The sequence below is a fragment of the Geotrypetes seraphini genome, chromosome 11 (assembly GCF_902459505.1).
Source record: "Geotrypetes seraphini chromosome 11, aGeoSer1.1, whole genome shotgun sequence".
Taxonomy (NCBI): Eukaryota; Metazoa; Chordata; class Amphibia; order Gymnophiona; family Dermophiidae; genus Geotrypetes; species Geotrypetes seraphini.
The window spans coordinates 69,185,541-69,202,785 of record NC_047094.1 but is presented as its reverse complement, the minus strand read 5'-3'; the positions used below and the strand labels follow the sequence as shown (position 1 = coordinate 69,202,785).

At 44.2% G+C, this 17,245-nt stretch overlaps 1 protein-coding gene across 7 annotated transcripts in view; it reads right to left on the bottom strand.

Moving 5' to 3' along the window:
- Nucleotides 1–16,409: 16,409 nt before the first annotated feature.
- DEDD2 (death effector domain containing 2) overlaps nt 16,410–17,245 on the bottom strand; it is a 65,252-nt gene continuing 64,416 nt past the window's right edge. For all 7 annotated transcript variants that reach the window (XM_033963774.1, XM_033963773.1, XM_033963777.1 and 4 more), the window contains exon 6: nt 16,410–16,536. The gene's annotated coding sequence lies outside the window, so the exon portion shown is untranslated. The remainder of the gene's footprint in view (nt 16,537–17,245) is intronic.

The window sequence follows — 17,245 nt, the reverse complement described above, 5'->3', positions numbered from 1 at the left end:
CAGTGACAGTTTAAAAAAAAAAACCCAAAAACCACAGGATGAATACAGAGGATCTCTAATCAGAAAATACACTTCCCCCTCCCTGGTTTTGACACTCACGATTTCACATATTTGTGATTTTTTTTGGGGGGGAGGGGGAACACCCCCCCCCCCCCATAGTTTAGTACATTCCCGCCTCTCTCCAGCCTTCCTTCCGGCATCCCAGCCTTATCTTGTGGTCTAGTGGGCTTTCGGGGCAGGAGCAATCTTCCTACGCTCTTGCCCCATGTAGATCGCCAATAGGAAATGGCTGCCGTGAGCTCCCGTCGTAGAGACTACAGGAACTCAGGGCAGTCATTTCCTATTGACGATCTGCATGGGGCAGGAGCGTAGGAAGATCACTCCTGCCCCGAAAGCCTGCTAGACCACCAGATAAGGCCAGGATGCTGGGGGGGGAGGCGGGGGGAGGTCAGAGCCGAACGAGAAGATATTCGTGGTTTTTCTCAATTCGCGGTCAGGCTCTGCCCCTATCCCCTGCAAACACCGAGGGAGAAGTGTAATGGTATATATTGAAGAACTAAGGGCAGTACTGGGCAGACTTGCACTGTCTGTGTCCCCGTATATGGCTATTCAGTTGAGGATGGGCTGGAATGAGCTTTTACGGAGACTACAGTAGATGGCATCTATGCACAGTACCACACAGAGCTCTGGGTTTCTGGCCCAGAAATATCTAAGAAAAAAATTTAAATTAAATCACTAAATTATAGAGCAGTGTTTCTCAACACGGGGTACGTGACCTGGCCATCAATTCCCACCTGTTTGTAGAGAGCACCACTGGCAGGGATCCTGCGTTCCTTTCCCCTTCCCATGCTGAAGCCGCTTCTGGTGATCTCTGCCTGCCTCCCCCCTCCCCCCCCAAACACAGATACCACCTTCTTCGAGCCACATGCACTCCTTCGGTCTTCAGCAGCATTCCTTGCATGGACAGCACACACAGGGGGCAGGATGGGTTTTCCATGGACAGGCAGCTATTTACATGCAGGGAGGGGGCATAAACTCAACACAGGAAAGGGGAATGAACATGGGCACTAACTTGGGACACAGGAGGGAATAGAAAAGAACTGTTGGAGGGGTGTGAATGAGGGAAAGATGGTGGCACATAGGGAAAGGAACAGAAAATTGGTCAGAGAGGAAGATGCATGGGGGAGAGAAGGATGAGAGGGAGAAATGTTGGATATGGTGGTGGAGGGAGAAATGTGGCATTGTGCTGGAGAAGGGTGATAGAACGAGAAATGGGCATGGAGGCTGGTGGGTAGTGGTAAAAATTGCACGATATGGGGGATGAGAGGGAGAAATGTTGGATGTGACAGTAGAGGGAATGGGACAGATGCACCCTGGATCTCTCTCTTTCCCCACTCCCTTTGCAGCAGGGGAGGGAATAAGAGGGAGACATGTTGCCAATGGGGGCGGAGGAGAGAGGAATTAAAGTTGGACTCATGGAGGAACAGAAATGTTGGTTGGGGGAATGGAATGAGGTCTGGAGGAGAGGATGCATGCAGGAGTCAGAAAGAAATATTGGATGCACAGTTGGAAGGAAGTGCAACCAGACTCATGAAATCACCAAAGCAAAAGGTAGGAAAATTTTATTTTAAATTTAGTGATTGAAATGTGTCAGTGTTGAGAATTTATATCTGCTGTCGATATTTTTCAGTATATTTGTCTACTTTTCTATAGTTGTTACTGTAGTGACATTGCATATTTTAGTCATCTGCCTTGACCTCTTTGAAAAACCCCCAATTATAAATGACAATTAACATTCTCTGTGTAGTGTGGTTGCCATTATGTATTAACGTTATATTGTGTATATATGAAAAATGGATGGAAGAAATTGCAATACAATTAGTACTTATTATGGGGGTGTGGTCAGGGGCATAGCCTGGGGCATTCGGTTGATATCTATTAGACTTAGGGAATACTTGGTTTGAAGAAGTTGAGGAGAAATTAGGTTCTTACTTGCTAATTTACTTTTTTTAGCTTATAGAGTGTATGTTTGGGCAGACTGGATGGACCATTTGTGTCTTTATCTGCCATCATTTACTATGTATGTTACATTTTTATGCTACTAGTGCTGAATCCCAGCAGCTGCCAGAGAAGCTTAAGTCTATCAGCATCTTTGTAGAAAACTTCTAAAGCTTCACCACCAGACCTTATTTTCTTCTTAATTTTGCATCTACTGCTAACAGAAAAAATTGAAGGAGGGAGAGGGTGTCATCCACTTGTACTGGCAGACATTTGCCAGGTTTCTCCTAGTTCAGCTGGAGACTAGGGGCCAACATATCTCAGCCCACTCCCCAACTCAAATAGGCCCCAGAAGATGATAGCAGCATTGCCAGACCCCCCCCCCCTCCGCTCAAAGGACTTTGCTTCACCACAAGAACAGCCTCAAAACTACTGCCCTGGGAGACACAATGAGCTCTACCAGGGAAGACAGTCTGGATTGGTGCTATCATTGATCAGGGGAGACAAGTCACTAGGGTGACCATCAAGATGTATATGCACAGGCTTCATTTTGTTCTACTACATTGTTGTTTTTATTTTAAATAAAAAGTCCATGAATAAAATGAGGCAAAAGGCAACATTAGTTCAGCTTCATCCTTAGACATAGAACTTTATGATCACTCTAATTAAAGACAAATTCAAAGTAAAAAAAAAACCAAACCCCAACCATGTATTGAAAATAATTTGTTGGAAATTAATCCAGTAAGATGCAGTTTGCAATGTGTTACTATGCAACCATTAAACTTCATATCCAAGGACCTGTAATTCTACTATAATCAGTATGGGAGCAGGGACACTAATCAATTACTACCAAATCTGATGCAGGAAAACTCCTGACCAGGTCAGTAGCAGAGTATGAGAACAGATTTTACAACTGGTTATGAAGGAACTGTATTCAGATACCTACAGCAAATTACATATTCCTTTTGGTGGTACAAAGATGCATGGAATAATAATAATAATTTTATTTCTTATATACCGCCAAAGCCATGGTAGTTCTAGGCGGTTTACAGTAAGAAGAGCTGGACAATCAGCAATATAGTTACAATGTAGAATCAATGAATACAAGTACAAAGAATGCAAATGCAATAAGAAAGCTGGACAATCAGCGGCAAGGTTACAATGTAGAAGCAATGAATATCATTGTACAGAGTAGGAGAGGTGATGAACGGAAAAGGAGAGGGGTAATGAACGGACAAATTCTTAGGTAATAAATTGGTTGAACAGTTTCATTTTTACTAATTTTCTAAAACTAAAATAGGATGAGGAGTGAATGATAATGTTTCCCAGCCAATCGTTCAGTTTACCTTACTGGAAAGCTAGAGTTCTGTCCAGGAATCTTTTGTAACAGCAGGCCTTTATTGTTGGGTGGGTAAATATGTGGATTCTACGTGTGGGCCTGGTAGTATAACCCAGATTAAAGTGGAAAACCAGGTACAGAGGGGCCAAACCAAAGATTGATTTGAAGCAGAGACAAGAAAATGTAAACAAAATTCTTGCTTCGAGGGGCAGCCAATGGAGTTTTTGATAATAGGGATTTATGTGTTCCCATTTTTTTAAACCGAAAATCATGCGTACTACCGAATTTTGAATAATTCGGAGTCTTTGAAGGGTTTTCTTGAAAGTTCCCAAATAGATGATGTTGCAATAGTCCAGCATGCTTAGAATAGAAGACTGGACCAGTAAACAGAATGATGCTGCATCAAAGTGTTTTCTGATGGTTCTTAGTTTCCATAATGTCAAGAAGCATTTTCTAATCAGTAAATCCGTGTGAGTGTCTAAAGTAAGGTAACGGTCAAGAGTCACTCCCAGGATTTTTAAGGAATCGACAATAGGGTTTCAGGGAAGTCCTGATCATTCAAGGAAATTTTTGAATCTTTGATTTTATGGTGAGGGCTTGCGAGAAAAAATTTGGTTTTGTCTGAGTTGAGTTTCAGTTTGAATACTGTCATCCATAATTCTGTTTGTTTTAGGACAAATGCCAGGTGATTCATTGTCTCTGAAGCAGAGAGTTGCGCAGGGACAGAAATCCCACCCATCCCCACCAGGATCCTCTCCATCCCTACCCATCCCCGCAAGGAATTACCTCCGTCCCCGCCCGTCCCCATAAAAAGCAGCAATTACTTCTGACAGGATCATCAATTCCACAGTTTCTTTTGTGTTTGCGCTGCTGTTTTCCTTGTGGAATCTCTTTGGTGGAACCTTTTTTGTTTTCTGTTCAGGTAATTAACTTATAAACCCCCCTCTTTTACTAAGGCTGACGTGTCAATTATATTATATGGACGAACTCTGCTTCCAAAGCCTTCCATCCCCGTGGGAGTCCCGTTGGCTAGAGGGGGGATCCCCGTGGGAGTCCCGTGGGCCAGAGGGGGGTCCCCATGAGTTAGGAGAGATTTTTGCGGGACCCGAGGGATTCCCACGATCCCCGTTCCGTGCAGACCTCTACTCTGAAGTGAAGCTTGTGAGGGGAAGAACTATAGTGATGTCATCTGCGTAGATATAAAATTTGACTTTTAAGTTTTGCAATAGATTCCCTAATGGAGCAAGGTAGATGTTAAACAGGGTAGGGGATAGAGGGGAACCCTGCGGGATTATTTATTATCACTGTAGACTTGGTAAGATCGTTTGCTCAAGAAACCCTGGAACCAGTTTAACACTTTACCAGAAAGTCCAATTGATTCCAGGCAGTCAATTAGAATGTCGTGATTGACTAAGTCAAAGGCACTACTTAGATCTAGTTGTAGGACTAGTGCACTAGAACCTTGGCTGAATAAATTATGTAGGAGATCTAGTAGTGAGGCTATAACTGTTTCAGTGCTAAAGTAGAATGCTGAAGTTGTCCAAATACATTACTAAGTTCTGAGGTCACGTGGTGTCATGAACGAGTGAGGACGTCTCCTCGTTTGCTCCGGGGCTACCCTGCACATACCTGATCTTATAGAGACAGTTTTCCTGACGACCACCGTGATTTCGGTATACTTGGAGTACCTAACCTGCATGGACAGATATTTGACGAGATCTCACGATTCCATGCAGGCAAAAACAGCCCGGAAAGAGCACGAACGAGTGCGGCCGACTGAACCCAAAATGGCGACGAGCCCCACGGCGGCGGTCTCCCATCTTACGGAGACCGCGCTGAGTGATATAAAAGCAGCGTTAGCGCAAGTGCTGGGGCCTCAAATGGAAACTCTGACTGCCCAAATATCTAATATTGAGACGCTACTCGCGGCTGCCGCAACCCGCACAGCCGCATTGGAACAGCGGGTGTCTGATCTGGAGGATGCTTCAATGACATGTGCCACAGATGTCGGTGCGCTACAGCTGCGAGTCCAGTCTGACAAACTAGATGACCTAGAGAATCGTTCGCGACGCTCTAATTTGCGTCTGATGGGTGTTCCTGAGACGATCGCTGAGTGTCTATTATTGGAAATCTTGGAGAAATAGCTGCAGGATGAATTTACCTTTCCACCTTCTATGGGGCCTATATGCTTGGAACGGGCGCATCGCTTGGGCCCCAGGCCAGGATTAGAAACGCGCCCTCAGGTGGTAATTTTGAAGCTCCTGAATTTTCGGCACAAGGTGGCTCTATTACAACAATATCGAGCTAAGAAGGAAAGTTTGAAATATGATGGACACTTGATTCGCATGAGTCAGGATTTCTCTGTGGCATTACAGGAGAAAAGACGACCCTATTATGCTCTTTGCACACAGCTTTCTGACTTGAAACAACGCTTTCAATTTAATTATCCGGCCATTTTAAGGATTTATTGTAATGGAATCTGGAAAACATTTCCATCACATGAGACAGCCGCGGATTACATCAAGCAGCTTGGTAGCTCTGGTTCAGGAGCGGAATGATTGCTGGGACCTAGCTCTGTCCAGAGGATCGCTAATGGTTCTACAATGTTTATATTGTCTCATGTAACATTGCTTTTTGATTTCAGGAGAGATTTGTTGTTTAGTTGGCAGGGTAGCCCTGGGGGAGATATCTTTCGTGACCTCTACTTCTCCCACAAGCTGGGGGTTTCTGGGATTGTTGGGGGGTTGTGGGAGGGGGAAAATTTTTGGGCAGCAGCAGCGGTAATGCCTTGGTAAATTTGTGTGTGGTTTTGCTGTTTTTATGGGGTTTTCTTTTCTAGAAATGGTTGATTGGCTTGCCTGGAGTGTGAATGCGGAGTCTTGGGGCGAGGCTGGGCGCCCTGGAACTCTTCCTTATGGAGGGATTGCTTGCTTTCACTTTTATGGTGGGTTTACTCCTGGGTGATAAGACGATACGTATAATATCTTGGAATGTATCGGGAATTACGTCCCCTATTAAACGCACAAAAATACTATCACAATTGAAACATCACACTGCAGATGTAGCTTGCTTACAAGAGACTAGGCTTACTGATCTGGAACACCAAAAGCTTGAGAGGTTGGGTTGGTGATTTATATTATGCATCTGCCCCGGGGCGGCGGGCGGGAGTAGCCATATTATTTAGGAGGGGCCTACCCTGCAAGGTTCAGGTATTGCGTCGTGACCCCCAGGGCTGTTACCTTTTGGTGAAGGTGGTGGGACCTGGTGGACCCTTCCGATTACTGGTGGGCTATGGCCCTAATGGATACCAACACTCTTTCTTTCAGAATTTGGTTAATATTTGCTTACGGGTTTCTGATTGTCCATTAATTTTGGTGGGTGACCTAAATCAAGTTTTAGACCCAGGTATGGATCGCTCTGGATCGTCTGGAGTGACGACGGTGAAACAAACTAGGGGCGTTCCATATCTCTGTCGAGCTTTGAGGTTGGTGGACCCCTGGAGGTTGCTACACCCCACTGAAAGGGATTATACTCACCAATCTAGAGCCCATGGTTCTTTTTCCAGACTTGATTACACCTTACTTTCAGAATCCTTATTTGCCCGGGTCTCTGCAGCTACAATAGGCCCACTTGAAGTGTAAGACCACAATATGATTTGGATTGATGTAGCGATGGGCGGTCCAGTGGGTCCTGGGTCGGGGTGGAGATTTCCCTCCTATTTACATAAAGATGACCATTTCCAGAAGTACTTATTGGACAAGTGGGAGACTTATTGTTCTTTTAATGCCCAACATGTTGATCAGCCACTATTATTCTGGGATGCAGCCAAGGCGGTATTGCGTGGGGATATAATTGCATATGTGACAACTAGAACTTGTCATATAGCGAACCGTATAGTACAACTGGAACGACAGCTGATGAAGTTGAAACGCGATTTAATGTATAATCCTTCCGAAGCTCTTAGTGAAGCGTATAAAGCGGTACTGGTGGCGTTAAATTCCCTCATACATGAACGTACTAAAAAATTGTTATTTTTTCAAAAATTTCGTTTTCATAGATATAGTAATAAGACAGGGAAACTCCTAGCATCTGTCACTAAGAGCTGGAATGGGTCTCGTTATATTCCTATGATTAGGGATGACTCGGGGAAGATCTTGACGTCTGCGGTGGATATTTCTGCTGCATTTCATGACTATTTTGAAGCTTTCTATGCATCCCCAGGTCCTTACACTGGTCCTGATGTTTGTGACTATTTGGAGGACGCGGGTATGCCTAGATTAACGGCGACTCAGGTATCTCTGCTGGATAGGCCACTTCACCGCCAGGAGGTGCTGCAGGCGATACAAAAATTGAAACTTTGCACGGCACCGGGGCCAGATGGTTATTCCCCGGAGTTCTTTAAGATCTTATCCAATTCTATAGGGGGGGACTCTTTTAGCTTACTATATGGCCATACAGGATCAGGGCGTATTTCCCTGTTATTCTAATGAAGCTCTGATTACTTTAATACCGAAGCCTTCCAAGCCGCCCATGGACATGGACTCTTACCGGCCGATATCACTGCTGAACGTGGATACTAAAATATTTGCTCGTATTTTGGCTGATAGACTAGCCCCTTTATTACCCGCTGTTATCGTGCCTGAACAGGTGGGCTTTGTTCAGACTCAACATTCTGTACTAAATGTTCGCCGGGTTTTACTCGCTTTTTCTCGAGCTCAACAAACACAATATCCCGGTCTTCTTGTGGGGTTGGATGCAGCGCAAGCCTTTGATAAGGTTCATTGGTATTACTTGTTTCGCGTATTGCACTATATAGAGTTTCCCACAAGTTATTTGGCGTCGATACAAGCGCTTTACTCGGGACAGACTGCGGCTGTATTGGTTAATGGTATAAAGTCCTCCTCTTTTTCTGTGGATAGGGGGACACGACAGGGTTGTCCATTATCGCCCCTTCTTTTTCTTTTGTACTTAGACCCATTCCTATGCACACTTTAGAGGGATGATGAGATAATGGGCTTGCCAGAGGGTTCTTCACAACTGCGGGTGCTAGCGTTTGCAGATGACCTCTTGCTTACTTTGGGTAACCCACATCGTTCACTGTTTCGAGCATTAGAACTCCTTGATGAGTTTACTCTTTACTCAGGTTTGGTCTTAAATAGGCAGAAATCATTGGTGTTACCGACCTTGCTTGAGGTACAGCACTCCTGGCAGGGAGACTTCCCTCTACAGTGGGCACTGTCACACCTGATTTATTTAGGGGTGGTTATACCTCAAAATTTGAATGGCCTTTATAATGCTAGTGTTATACCTTTGCTATGCCGTACTGAGCTGTCTCTCGCTAACTGGAGAAAGTTTCCTTTTTCTCTTTCTGGCCGTATCGCTCTATACAATATGATGAATACTTCCACAATGGCTTTATATCCTACAAATGCTTCCCATTATGTTAACTACCCAATACTTATCTCGCCATAGGTCCCATCTTTCAGCATATCTATGGCAGGGTAAACGGGCTAGGATTTCTTTGTCCAAGTTGATGCTACCGACTGCCCAGGGGGGGTTGGGTCTTCTGTGTGTATCTAGGTTTAATCTTGCATGTCAATTACGTCATATTCATGATTGGTTTTGTAATACTACTTGGTTTTCATTACCTGAGATTGAATGTTTTACTTTTAAACCTTATCAATTTAGTTATCTCTTACATGCTCTCCACTTGCCAGAACTGCCACTGTTGCCTTCACACCCATTTTTACCGGCCATGCATAAAGCTTGGAGGAAGCTGTTCGACTGTTGAAAATTTCCCCTGGAAGAACGCCTTATCTCCCTATTGCTGGAAATAGAGACTTTTTACCTGGCCTGGACTCTGTGATATTTCGGCGCTGGTCTAATGTGGGCCTTCAGTATGTGTCCCAGACTGTTCAACGCTCGGGTCTCCCAGTCCCCTTCACGGAGTTGCAGTCAATGTTTCACCTTTCTCCTGCTGATTGGTTTGCCTACCGACAACTTCAACATTATTTACAAACCTTGACACCGGCGGCGGTACGAGAAGAGATACAGACCAGTTTACAAGAGGCTCTTTGTCTTACAGCTCAGGAGTTGATACCGTTGAAAGTCTATCATAAGTTTTTGCAGGAACTATCTGGCGAATTGGACTTTACCACTCTGGCTCAGAAGTGGTCAGCTGATCTCCATATACCCATATCTGAGGATATGCTCCGTAAGGGTCTCCGCTCGGGGATTGCTTCTACTCTGTCCTCTGTGGAAAGGGAGAGAAATTACAAGTTCTTGTTGCGTGCCTTTTACCCGCCCAAGAGAGCTCATGTGATGGGGATAAGTGTGGGACATACCTGTGGAAAATGTGCCTGCCCAATGGCATCTTTTGGACATATGTTCTGGACCTGTCCCTTGGTGTCTGCTTTTTAGATACAATTGATATCAGCTGTGGCACAGATTTGGGGTTGTTCTTGGAGGATGCATCCAAGCTTCCTCTTTACACTACAACTTCGCTTTCATCCACCTAGACCTGGTTGTGCAGCCTTCCTTCGGAAAACGGTGCTGTTGGGCAGGAAATGCATCTTGCTGCAGTGGCTGTCACCACAACCTCCTTCTATTTCCCAGTGGAGAGCATTGATGTTACAGCAAATGTTATTAGAACGCAAAGACATTGTTTAGTACATGTTGGCGGCCATTCAGTCTAACTTTTACTCCTTATATTCAAAACCAAATATGGAATACATAACTTGTATTTTTCTTTTATTACTGATTTTTTACTTTTGGGATGATTGCTGCTGCTGCTGCCCTTGGGGGGGGGGGGGGTTTGGGAATTAGCTTTGTATTTTTCAAAATCTGTTATACCTGTGAGTTGTATTGATTCTTGTGGTGTTGAATAAACATGATTTAAACATACATTACTAAGTTCTGGTTGACTAGGCCTTCCATCAGCTTTATATATAAGGGGATGCTTGCAATTGGTCTGTAGTTTGATGTCAGCTTGTATGATTCTTTCAGATTTTTTATGATCGGGGTGATCAGAATCTGACCTAAATCCTCGGGATATGTACCGGTCAGTAATAGAGAAGAAAGCCAGTTATATAACTTTGCTTTGAAGGCGACAGGGGCAGCTTTAGAACATAAGAACCGCCATCTCCGGATCAGACCTTCGGTCCATCAAGTCCGGCGATCCGCACACGCGGAGGCCCTGCTAGGTATACACCTGGCTTATTTTATAGCCAACCATATCTTTATATGCCTCTCTCAAGGAGATATGCATCTAGTTTGCTTTTGAAGCCTAGGACTGTCGATTCCGCAATAATCTCCCCTGGGAGAGTATTCCAGATGTCAACCACTCTCTGTGTGAAGCAGAACTTCCTGATATTAGTCCTGAACTTGCCTCCCCTTAGCTTCATTTCATGTCCTCTTGTCCGTGTCAAATTGGACAATGTAAATAGTTTTTTCTGCTCTATTTTGTCGATTCCTTTCAGTATTTTGAAGGTTTCGATCATATCCCCACACAGTCTCCTTTTCTCAAGGGAGAACAATCCCAGTGTTTTAAGTCGATCCTCATATTCCAGTTTCTCCATACCCTTCACTAGTTTAGTTGCTCGTCTCTGCACCCTCTCCAGCAGTTTTATATCCTTCTTTAAGTAGGGAGACCAATGTTGGACGCAGTATTCCAAGTGGGGTCTGACCATTGCCCTATAAAGCGGCATTATAACTTTCTCCGATCTACTCGAGATTCCTTTCTTTATCATGCCCAACATTCTATTTGCCTTATTTGCTGCTGCCGCGCATTGTGCCGATGGCTTCAGGGTCCTATCTATCAGTACACCCAGATCCCTTTCTTGTTCACTTTTTCCCAGAGTTGCACCTGACATTCTGTACTCGTATTCCTTATTTTTACTGCCTAAATGCATTACCTTGCATTTCTCCACGTTGAACTTCATCTGCCATTTCTCCGCCCATTTTTCTAACCGACACAAGTCGCTCTGGAGTTCCTCACTGTCCTCCTGCGATCTGATTGCCCGGCAGAGTTTTGTGTCGTCTGCAAACTTGATGATCTCACTGGATGTTCCGTTTTCCAGGTCATTGATATAAATATTAAAAAGGATCGGCCCAAGTACCGAGCCTTGGGGTACACCACTAGTCACTTTCTCCCAGTCGGAGAACTTCCCATTTATGCCCACTCTCTGCTTCCTGTTTTCCAGCCATTTGCCTATCCATCTTTGTATATCTCCCTCTATGCCATGGCTTTGTAGTTTCCTAAGAAGTCTTTTGTGTGGAACTTTGTCAAATGCTTTCTGGAAGTCCAAGTATATTATGTCCACCGTTTCATAACGTTTGGTGGGCAACAGTCTAGTCTGCAGTAAGAAACAGCATATTTCGTGTAAAGTTTGCAGAGGTGATAAGTGGAGTGCCGCAGGGCTCGGTCTTGGGCCCAATCCTGTTTAACATCTTCGTAAGAGACTTGGCTGAGGGGCTTCGAGGTAAAATTACATTATTCGTCGATGATGCCAAACAATGCAACATAGTAGACAAAAGCACAATAGACGAAAGCACAGTGCCCGACAAAAGCTCAATGCCCGACAGTATGACGCAGGACCTACTCCTGCTCGAGCATTGGTCAAAGACTTGGCAACTAAGTTTCAATGCCAAAAAATGCAAGGTCATGCACCTTGGCGGCAAAAATCCATGCAGGACTTACAACCTAAATGGTGAAATCCTAACAAGGACTGTAGCAGAACGTGACTTGGGGGTGATCATTAGCGAAGACATGAAGACTGCCAATCAAGTGGAGAAAGCTTCATCCAGGGCTAGACAAATCATGGGCTGTATCCATAGAAGTTTCGTCAGCCGTAAGCCCAAGGTCATAATGCCGTTGTACAGATCCATGGTGAGACCCCATCTGGAATACTGTGTACAATTCTGGAGGCCGCATTATCAAAAAGACGTGCTAAGAGTTGAGTCGGTTCAGCGAATGGCCACCAGGATGGTCTCAGGACGCAAGGATCTCCCATATGAGGAATGACTGGGTAAGTTGCAGCTATACTCACTCGAGGAACGCAGAGAGAGGGGAGACATGATCGAGATGTTCAAATATGTCATGGGCCGTATCGAGGTGGAGGAAGATCTCTTTTTTCTTAAAGGACCCAAGGCAACAAAAGGGCATCCGTTGAAAATCAGGGGTGGGAAATTTCATGGCGACACCAGAAAATATTTCTTCACCGAAAGGGTGGTTGATTGCTGGAATAATCTTCCACAACAGGTAATTGAGGCAAGCAGCGTGCCAGATTTTAAGAAAAGATGGGATTGGCATGTAGGATCTCTTCATGGAGGTAGTTAGGGGGTGGGTCATTAGTGTGGGCAGACTAGATGGGCTGTGGCCCTTTTCTGCCGTCATTTTTCTATATTTCTATGTTCTCTTTTCAGTATTGTTGGACACAAGCTCTGGAATACTCCAACCACAACTCTATGCAACATCCAGCTTTGGATCTCTTAAAAAGGAGCTTAAAACCATTCTGTGCTTATATGCTTAAGAACATAAGAACATAAGAAGTTGCCTCCGCTGAGGCAGACCAGAGGTCCATCCTGCTCAGCGGTCCGCTCCCGCGGTGGCCCATCAAGCCCATTGCCTGAGCAGTGGTCTATATCTATCTATACCCTTCAATCCCTTTTTCTTCTAGGAATCTATCCAAACCTTCTTTGAAACCATTTAATGTGTTCCTGTCTACCACAGCCTCTGGAAGCGCGTTCCATGTATCCACCACCCTCTGAGTGAAGAAGAACTTCCTAGCGTTTGTTCTAAACCTGTCCCCTTTTAGTTTCTCCGAGTGCCCCCTTGTACTTGTGGTGCCCCTTAATTTGAAAAATCTGTCCCTGTCTACTTTTTCTATGCCTTTCAGGATCTTGAAGGTTTCTATCATGTCTCCTCTAAGTCTCCGCTTTTCCAGGGAGAAAAGTCCTAGCTGCTTTAATCTGTCGGTATATGGGAGATTTTCCATTCCCTTTATCAGTTTAGTCACTCTTCTCTGTACTCCCTCTAGTACCGCCATGTCCTTCTTGAGGTGCGGCGACCAGTACTGGACACAGTACTCCAGATGCGGCCACACCATTGCACGATACAGCGGCATGACGACTTCCCTCGTCCTGGTCGTGATACCCTTCTTAATGATACCCAACATTCTGTTAGCTTTCCTTGAGGCCGTGGCGCACTGCGCCGATGCCTTCAGTGTTGCGTCTACCATCACTCCCAGGTCTCTCTCCAGGTTACTGACCCCTAGTGGTGTTCCCCCCATTTTGTAAGTGAACATCGGGTTCTTTTTCCCCACGTGCATGACCTTGCATTTCCCTACGTTGAAGCTCATTTGCCATTTTTCGGCCCACTTTTCCAGCTGCGTTAGATCCTTTTGGAGATCTTCGCAGTCTTCCCTCGTTTGAGCCCTGCTGTATAGTTTGGTGTCATCTGCAAATTTTATGACCTCACACTTGGTCCCCGCTTCTAGGTCGTTTATGTAGATATTGAACAGGAGCGGTCCCAGCACCGACCCCTGTGGAACTCCGCTCGTGACCCCTTTCCAGTCCGAGTAGTGGCCCTTTACGCCAACTCTCTGTTTCCTGTTTGCCAGCCAGTTTTTGATCCATCGGTGGACCTCCCTTTGCACCCCGTGGTTCCATATCTTTTTGAGCAGTCTCTCGTGTGGTACCTTGTCGAAGGCTTTTTGGAAGTCGAGGTAAATGATATCTATAGATTCCCCTTTATCCACCTGGCTGTTCACCCCCTCAAAGAAGTACAATAAGTTTGTGAGGCAAGACCTACCCTTGCAGAAGCCATGCTGACTCGGTTTTAGCTGCACATTGTTTTCGATATATTCACAGATGCTGTCCTTAATCAGTGCCTCCATCATCTTTCCTGGGACTGAGGTCAGGCTCACCGGCCTGTAGTTTCCTGGGTCGCCCCTTGAGCCCTTCTTGAAGATGGGCGTGACATTTGCTATTTTCCAGTCCTCCGGGATCTCTCCGGTTTTTAGAGATAGGTTGCATATTTGTCGGAGTGGCTCCGCTATTTCGTTTTTTAGTTCCTTGAGTACCCTTGGGTGAATGCCATCCGGACCTGGCGATTTGTCGCTTTTTAGTCTGTCTATCTGCTTGAGTACATCCTCTTGGCTTACCTTTAAATTGACCAGCTTATCATTTTGGTCTCCTATTACGATTTCCTCGGGTTCCGGAATGTTGGTTGTATTCTCCCTCGTGAAGACTGACGTGAAGAACTCATTTAACTTGTCAGCTATCTCTTTCTCTTCTTTTACTACTCCCTTTCTATCTCCATCACCCAATGGTCCCACTTCTTCTCTTTCCAGTTGCTTCCCCTTGACGTATCTGAAGAAAGACTTGAAGTTTGTTGCTTCCTCTGCCAGTCTCTCTTCGTATTCCCTTTTTGCTTTTCTAACCAGTCGGTGACACTCCTTCTGGTGTTCTTTGTGCACTTTTTGGTTCTCCTCTGATTGGTCTTTTTTCCATTTTCTGAATGATGCTTTTTTGTCGCTTATCGCCTTCTTCACTGCATTTGTTATCCACACTGGGTTTTTTGTTCTATTTTTTTTGCACCCTTTCCTGAACTTGGGGATGTACAGGTTTTGTGCTTCGTGCACAGACCCCTTGAGTAAGGTCCAGGCTTTTTCTACGGATTCCATCTTTCCTATGTTGCCTTTGAGTTTCTTTCCCACCATTTCCCTCATGGCATCATAATTTCCTTTTTTGAAGTTGAGTGCCATCGTTGTGGTTCTTTTCCCCTTTGATGATCCAATTTCTAGCCTGCACTGGATCGTGTTGTTGATCGCTGTTACCTAGCGGGGCTAATACCGCCACCTCCTTTGCTTGCCCCCCTAGTCCGTTGAAGATTAGGTCTACTATTGGGTCTACTAAACATCTTGAACTGTTTTTTGCACTGTAATTTTCACTAACTATTATGTCTTAAATTACTGCTGTGTATCCTTTGTAATCCGCATACAACTTTGGATAGTAAGGAATATAAATTAACAAAAATAAATAATTTTGCATAATCCCAAATTCACAGAGCAACACAATAGATAAAGCTTATGTTTTATTTCAAATACAACTGACAATGAAAAATGTCTTTTTTTTTTTTTTTACAAAAAAAAAAAACAAACCCTGTACATTAAAGCTTTCTCAGAAAGCTCATTTACATTGTATCCACCATAAATCTTGACAAAACAAGTGAACTTCAATTAAAAAAAATGACAAAACTCACTTTTAACTCCTCTTTCATCTGAACTTTCCTCAACAGATTCTAGGAAGAGCAAATGTTATTCCTCAGTCTAAATTACTTACCCTAAATTCAATGCAGAATAAAACTTTTTTTTCTTATACTTCAGGTCACATATTTATATAAATTAAGAAAAACTATTTGTTTACAAAAAATTGAACTGTATTACAGTTGATCTCTGCACTTTTCACAAAAAGCTGTGGATGACATCCCTTACAAGTCAAAAGGTGAAGCTGAAGCTTACCCATGGCTAATTACACCCTTCTGACAAGCTAGTATTCAACCTAGTTTATTTAAATGAGGGCCTCAAGGCAGTATTATCCAGCAACTGAAGTTTGCTTTTCTTTTTCACCAGTGCATTCTTGAGTTTCACTCATACATGACATACAAAATGCATTAGGTAAATTGCCAGTTAATCCTGCAGTTTTCTTTTCTTAAAACTTCCTATGTTTCTTTTGTGAAATTACTTATTTCAAAGAAATTTTTGGGCTTCTAGTGTACTGCAATTTTCAAAATGGAAAATCAATTTGCTAAAAATGACTTCTGAGCCCAGTGAAACTTGGTTAAAACCCAGCTCAACACAAACCTGCACTAAGCAAGATTCTTAGCTGAGTTTTCTCTTATTAGTACATGCCTTCAAGACAATACTCAGAACTCAACACCCATCTTTCTGTTAAATGACATTCCTGTCCTTCATGTTCAGAATTTTTCCCATTTCTTTTTTATTCAGTTCCAAGTGACAAAATCTGTTGAAATTCTGAAGGCCATCTTCATCCATGATTTGTATCATTTTTCCAGCTTGTGGAGAAAGAGACTTTCAAGTTTTGGAACAGTGCTTGCACAATGTGTTCTTTAATAAACGTTAAATTTTTCATCCCTATGGATTAGCTGCAGAGTTCTTTACAAAGTGAAAGCACAATGCCTGTGAAATGAAGGAAAAGGAAAGTTACAACCAAGATAAGCACCAAAAACATTTTACTGTCTCACAGCAATGTAATGAACTTCAAACTAGAGAATGACACGGTGACTATTACCAACAGCTAGCTGCGGGTAATCCGCCAAAACGGGGATGTAAAAAATAAAGGTCATCGCGGATATGGGGAGAAGGCCATTCACCGCTCCATGGAACGGTGAATGGCCTTGTCCCCACAGTTAACTGAGGATCGTGCGGTCCAGCAGCCCCTTCCCTCCTTCCTCCCAATCGCAGTCCAGGCAGCTCCCTACCTCCTTCCCTTCTCTGGCTTACTTTAAGGCTTACTTTAAATTTCTCGTTAACAAGCAGCCGGAGGCAAGCCTTGAAGTTGCGTGCTGCAGCCGGAAAATCCTCCTTTGACGCAACTGGAAAAGCAGTCACTTACCGTAACAGTTGTTATCCAGGGACAGCAGGCAGCTATTCTCAAATATGGGAGACGTCATCCACGAAGCCCGGATGCAGACAGCCTCGCAAGCATACTTACTTGTAGAAAACTTCAGAAGTTTTGAGTCAGCTGCACCGCTCATGCACAGTGCCTTCCCGCCCAGCACAGGGCGAGTCTCCTCAGTTCAGATAGCTAGCAGAGAAGCCAACCAGGGGAGGTGGGTGGATTGTGAGAATAGCTGCCTGCTGTCCTTGGATAACAACTGTTACGGTA